Here is a 5,367-nt window from a genome sequence, read left to right as displayed (position 1 = left end):
GAGCCGGGCGGGCCGGGCGGCGGGGGTGTGTCCGCCGGGCAGGGCCGGGCAGCGCCGGGCAGCGCCGGGCAACGCCGGGGGGCCCGGGGCCAGGGGGCACGGGCACAGCGCGGCCTCGGCCGGCCGGGCAGCAACACCTACCTCCGGGGGTGGAAACGGGCCGGAACGGGCCGGAACACCGGCCCGGAAGTGAATCCCCCCGCCCCCTCACCCGGAGCGGGCGACGTGCCGGAAGGAAATCGCTCGCCCTCACGGCTCCCTCCCGCTCCCCTCGCGACCCCTCCCCTCTCGGCTCGCCCGCGCTCGGGAAGGCGGGGCGGGGCCTGGGGAGTGGGCGGGGCCTCGCGTGCTCCGCTGGGCTGGGCGGGGCCGGGGAGGGAGGGGCTTGGGTGGGGCGGGGCCAAGGAGACCAGCCTCCCGCGCGACAAGGAGGTGGGATTGGGGAGGAGGGAGGGCGGGCCAGAGGAGGACGCAGACGGGGAGCGTGCGTCATGACGTCACGGAAAGGCGCCCATATATACCGAAGCCCGGGCGCCATTTCAGTCTCTCCAGGTTGGACTCCGATGGCTTCCTGTCAGGTTCGTACCTTTCTCTGTTAAGAACGGGTTTTCTGGGTTGGGTTCGTGTTTTGCAGTAACGAGGACGCCGTGAGCGGACTCGCTTGTGCGTCCCTTGGTGCCTCTGTTTGTTCCCCGAGAGGATGTTATGGGATTGCGCCCCACGCTCAGTCCCCGCCCGCCCTGGCCCTGGTTCTGGGCGGAGGCGCCCGGCTCACGTGGCCGCCCCTGATGAAGCCTGTGTTGGTAGGGACATCTGAGAGCGCTGATGAATGCCAACGGCTCTGATGGCGGCTCGGGCCCGGAGCCGCGTGCCGCAGTGCGGCGTGCTGAACGCGCTCCGAGCCCGGTGGGTCGGGGCCCGAGCAGGTGCATCAGCCTGTGCCTTTCCTCCGGAGTCCCCCGGCCTGTGCCTGCCTTCCAGGAGTCCCCCCGCCTGTCCTTTTCTTCCAAGAGTCTCCTGGCCTGTCCCCGGCCTCCGGGGGTCCCCCCCTCCTGTCCTTGTCGTCCGGCTTGTCCCCGTCCGACCGGGGTCCCCCGGCCTGTCCCTGTCCTTGTCCTCCGGCAGTCTCCCAACCTGTCCTCTAGGACTCCCCCAGCCTGTCCCTGTCCTCCGGGAGTCCCCCCTCCTGTCCCTGTCTTCCGGGGGTCCCCCAGCCTGTCCCTGTCTTCCAGGAGGCCCAGCAGATGGGGATGCAGCGCGCCTGGACAGGCCTCGCGGACAAGGTGAGCGCAGTGGGAAAGCTGCAGAAACGTCCTGGGGTCAGCCCATGATGGCTTAAGAGTAGTGGACAGAAGGGATTTCTGAGAAGTGACATTCTGAGGCTGGCTGAAGCGCTTTGGTGGCGCCCAGGGGTGGTGGCGAGGCTTCTCACGCTGATGTGTCTGCTTTTTTTTTTTCTAGTTCCGTGCCAGTGCCAAGGACCAGGAGAAAATGAGGTAAGATCAGAAACGGTCTGGGGAATGAGCCTGAAGGTCGGTGTGCCAAAATGATGACATTATATTTGCTACTCTTGACTGCAAGTGTGACGAGACTTGTAACCACCGATATCTTGGCTGAGGCACGGGACTTGGGCACTCGGAGAAGCCTGGGGGCCGCGGGGACACGACATGAGCCATCTCTTCCAGGTCTTGGCCGTGTGTCCGCAGCTGAGGGGTCTCTGGAGCCATGCGGCTGACGGGGTAGGATTCCAGGGCTGTGGGAACTGGGATGGGAGCCGCTGGGAAGCTTCGAACGGATACTATGATGCTTGCATAGTTCATCAGATTGATTTTGAAGATGTGTATCATTGGACTGACGTATCTGTGCTGCTGGTAGCTGGTAGTGTAAACTGCACGACATCCAGCTTTAAAGTGTCAATCTCTTTGTAGGTGCTAACGCCAGAAGCTGGGACTGGAAAATGGTAAGCATAGGATCGGAGTTGTGGACCAAGGGGACTGGGCAAACCAGTGAGGCCGCAGATGACATGCCTGGACGGCGAGCAGGCCTGGGCCGGGTGCAGAGTGCAGCGATGGTAATTCTGCCCAGCTACCATCGCTGACCCTTGAATGATGATAGAGCAGAACTGAGGGACTGTGAAGGTCTTATTAGCTCTAACTGACGTGAAGCGTGTATCAGCTGCGGGTTGAGGGGTGATCATCGGCTTTGGCCACTTAGGTCCACCTTTGTTTCCTAGGTGAGGCCTTGCTTTTGCCTGGAGCGGCTGTCACTCGGTAAGTGTTACATGGGAGGTGTCAGCGGCAGCCTGGGGACTGGCCCCGGCTTGGCTGCGGCCCGAGTGTCGTGGAGCATGCTCTAACCAGGGTTTCTGTAATGATGTTGATCAAATGTCTGACCTGAAGCGAGCATGTGGACAAGTTTGTGCTGAAGAACCCTATCGCATGCAATTTTGAGACGAATTTGGCTAGTATTCAGTGTTCATGAAAGTTCCATTTTTGTTCTAGCAGTCGTCTACCTGTTGCTTCCTGTGGATTGCTGAGGCTGTGGGTAATGAGAAGTGTGGCATCGAGGGGTGTGGGCCTCCAGCACGGGGGATGCGGTCCACGGAAGTGACTCTTGGCAGGTGCAGAGCCTGGATCCTGCTTGCAGGTGTGTGTCTCTGCAGATTTGGGTGGTTTGAGAGGAAGAGGCTGTTGATGATGTACATTAACAGATGGGAATCTCTCTGAAAGGGGATGAGGACTCCATTCTACACTGAAACAGTGGCAGAGAGCTTTCAGAAAATGTCAGTTAACTGCCTGCTGCTAAGTTTGCCTACATTTTTGCAGGTCTGACACGTGAGCTTGGCACATGCAGGACCAGGTCTTGAAGCACAGGTACGGCTGACTTGGCTCCTTCTGCAAGCGGTCTGGAAGCCGATACAGTGATGAGAACATAGTTCAGCTGACTGGCTCTGATGAGCAGCACTAAGTCTTTCGCTCCTATCTGATGTATCTGGCTACCAACTCGTACAGGGGAACCTAGCTGTTGCTTCAGCTAAGTCTGTAACTACTTGATTTCAGGAACAAGGAGGGACATTTGGAGAAGCTAATGGATTTGTGTGCCCCTACCGTGGAGACATGAAGGTGAGCCAGTCACTTTGTCCATTTGAATGTGACTTGAAATGCAACCAATGATGTGATGATTCTGCCAAATGAAAAAGAATGATATCACCTGCAAACCGTTCCATCTAAATACTGAGGCTGCTGTGAAAGCAAGCCCTGCACACAAAAGATCTTCGTATTACTAACACATGCCTTCCGTCTTTAGGTCTTCTGTGACTGCCCTGAGATGCCACCCCCAGGAAAGGTGAGGGCCAGAACAAACATCCATTCTAAACACCAGAATACATGATGATCTCACCCACGCTTGAACTCTCTCACTGACAACCTGATGGAGAGGCTAACAGATCTGATATTCTGGCCAGCAGTCGCTAGCATGGCTGTGTGCATCTGCTGTGTGGTTGATGGTCTGTCTTTCTTGCAGGGAGCTGTTGCATGCTTGTGGGAGAGATGGCGAACATCTGAAATAGCAATAAATTTTTGCAAACAATCTGGAGTGATGTTTTGTGCTTGAATGGGGAGGGAGGGAAATTGAGCAGTCAATGAGTGGTGGGACCAGGTCTCCCACACAGGTGCAGGGTCCCAAGGGAGCTGGATGGGAAGCAGGGCTGCCGGGATTAGAACTGGTGCCCATATGGGATCCTGGGCACACAAGGTGAGGACCTTTACTGCCCCACCGTGCCGGGCCCGACTTCTGAACTTCTGAATGGAATCAAGGCAGTGGGGTGGGAGCAGCATCAAAGCTGCTGGGCTGAAGCACAGGGGGCACTTCCTGTATTTCAGGTTACAGCTTCTAAATTATTTTTTCTTGCCACATTTTTGAATTATCAAGCCACTTTTGAAGACTGTGAGTGGAAAGGCAGATAATTTGGTTTACTCCCCAACCTGGCATGTGAGTGTAAGGTCCCAAGCTTTGGGCTGCCAGCCACCAGACCACAAGCAGGGCTGGATTTGAGCTACAGCAGCTGGGGGACACTACAACATGAGATGCTGATGCATCACAAGTGTAGAATTGGGGTTGAGCCACAGTGCCAGCTCCCAGGGACTCCATTTGCAAAGTCAGGAGTCCAGTGTGAGTGGTTTGGGCTGAGTCTGCTGTCCCAGGCACGTTGCAAGTGGAGTCCATGGGGGCTGGCACTGTGAAAGCAGGGCAGGATGGTTGGAACTGTGCCATCTGCTCAGCCATTAGGACAGTGAGGCAACAGGTGGGAGATCAGGTTACTTTGAAATAGAGCTGGGCAGTTGGGCCTGGCACACCGTCCCAGAGCTGCAGGCTGAACCGCGGCATCAGCCCTCGAGCTCACTGCAGCCACTGTCGCGTCCCAGGAATGTTGGAAGATGTTTTACAGTAGTCGGGGAAATCCAAGCCTGCACCTGCATCCTAGCCAGCCGCCTATCTGCTAGGCCAAATGTGTCACCTGCACAGGCTAATCAAAGGTGGGAGAGGATTTGTTATCCTAGCTTTCCAGTCCTAGTTATGTCCTGACAAGTTAATGGAAGGTGCTGGTGCTGTGGTACAGTGTAATGCTGTCTGATCCCAGCATCCTTGGTCCAAGTCCTGGCTTCAGATCCAGCTCCTTGTAAACGTGTCTGGGAAGCCAACAGATGGTCCAAACAGCATCCATACAGGATACTGGGGTGGGGTGGTGGGTTACTGCTTCTGACTTGACCAGGTTCCCTTCCCTGTGGTCTAAACTTTCCAATAAGCCTTAGGAAAAACCATGAAAGCGAAACACGGTGCTTAAGAGACTTTGTTTATGTATTCGTAAACAGCATGTGGGGCTTCCTCACACAGCAGCTGGCAAGTGCTGGGATTGGTGGTAAATCTTGCCAAGCTAGACTGCAGAACCACCTGGAGAGTGCGAGATCTGGGCCAGTGGGGAGGCCATGGGCTCCTCCGATGGGCTGCAGCTCTGGTGAGCATGAGGACCAGGACTGGAGGCGAGGCCAGCTGGACAGGTGGTGGCTCCTTTAGCATGAGTGTGACCGATTAGTGGTGAATTGGGTTGAGTTAGGCCTCAATGACAATGATGTAATATGAAATTTCAATAGGATCTGGGGCAAAGTGGACAAGTCCACTGCATATGCTGGCAGGCAAAGGAACTAGAGCTGGGGGTCCAGTCCATTGGTGGTTATTGGGGGTCACCGTGACTGGGCTGCAGCTGCCCCTGTGGTGCGTGATGGCTGAGTGTGCCTTAGGCAGGGCAGGGCTGGGTTGCAGCAGCCATTGGTTTGCTGAGGATGGAGGGCAGAACAAGCTCATCAACTA

The 5,367-nt window shown here is 56.6% G+C and overlaps 1 long non-coding RNA gene and 10 other non-coding genes across 14 annotated transcripts; all 11 read left to right on the top strand.

Annotated features, from left to right (window-relative positions):
• Positions 1-547: 547 nt before the first annotated feature.
• Positions 548-3,588, top strand: LOC121159295. Of its 4 annotated transcripts, none has more exons than XR_005884335.1 (9): positions 548-578; positions 1,233-1,283; positions 1,462-1,496; positions 1,686-1,739; positions 1,929-1,960; positions 2,234-2,270; positions 2,502-2,873; positions 3,060-3,122; positions 3,307-3,588. It is a non-coding gene; the product is annotated as an uncharacterized LOC121159295 (long non-coding RNA). The 4 variants fall into 4 exon arrangements; XR_005884336.1 differs by lacking the exon at positions 548-578 and having other exon boundaries at positions 586-1,283; positions 2,502-2,646; positions 2,826-2,873; XR_005884333.1 differs by lacking the exon at positions 548-578 and having other exon boundaries at positions 586-1,283; positions 3,307-3,345; positions 3,523-3,588.
• Positions 777-854, top strand: LOC121159356. Its single transcript, XR_005884349.1, has one exon. It is a non-coding gene; the product is annotated as a small nucleolar RNA SNORD74 (small nucleolar RNA).
• LOC121159362 lies at positions 1,323-1,384 on the top strand. The gene has a single exon (XR_005884355.1). It is a non-coding gene; the product is annotated as a small nucleolar RNA SNORD75 (small nucleolar RNA).
• Positions 1,540-1,621, top strand: LOC121159349. Its single transcript, XR_005884344.1, has one exon. It is a non-coding gene; the product is annotated as a small nucleolar RNA SNORD24 (small nucleolar RNA).
• On the top strand, positions 1,796-1,862 carry LOC121159360. The gene has a single exon (XR_005884353.1). It is a non-coding gene; the product is annotated as a small nucleolar RNA SNORD77 (small nucleolar RNA).
• Positions 2,101-2,161, top strand: LOC121159357. The gene has a single exon (XR_005884350.1). It is a non-coding gene; the product is annotated as a small nucleolar RNA SNORD44 (small nucleolar RNA).
• Positions 2,366-2,429, top strand: LOC121159361. Its single transcript, XR_005884354.1, has one exon. It is a non-coding gene; the product is annotated as a small nucleolar RNA SNORD78 (small nucleolar RNA).
• LOC121159352 lies at positions 2,686-2,762 on the top strand. The gene has a single exon (XR_005884347.1). It is a non-coding gene; the product is annotated as a small nucleolar RNA SNORD79 (small nucleolar RNA).
• LOC121159358 lies at positions 2,913-2,994 on the top strand. The gene has a single exon (XR_005884351.1). It is a non-coding gene; the product is annotated as a small nucleolar RNA snR60/Z15/Z230/Z193/J17 (small nucleolar RNA).
• LOC121159355 lies at positions 3,165-3,241 on the top strand. The gene has a single exon (XR_005884348.1). It is a non-coding gene; the product is annotated as a small nucleolar RNA SNORD47 (small nucleolar RNA).
• On the top strand, positions 3,379-3,458 carry LOC121159351. The gene has a single exon (XR_005884346.1). It is a non-coding gene; the product is annotated as a small nucleolar RNA SNORD81 (small nucleolar RNA).
• Positions 3,589-5,367: the final 1,779 nt, after the last annotated feature.

This window comes from Ochotona curzoniae, unplaced genomic scaffold (genome assembly GCF_017591425.1).
Source record: "Ochotona curzoniae isolate NIBS_2020 unplaced genomic scaffold, NIBS_Ocur_1.0 contig_4105, whole genome shotgun sequence".
In the NCBI taxonomy this organism is placed as follows: Eukaryota; Metazoa; Chordata; class Mammalia; order Lagomorpha; family Ochotonidae; genus Ochotona; species Ochotona curzoniae.
This window is presented reverse-complemented; position numbering and strand designations above follow the sequence as displayed.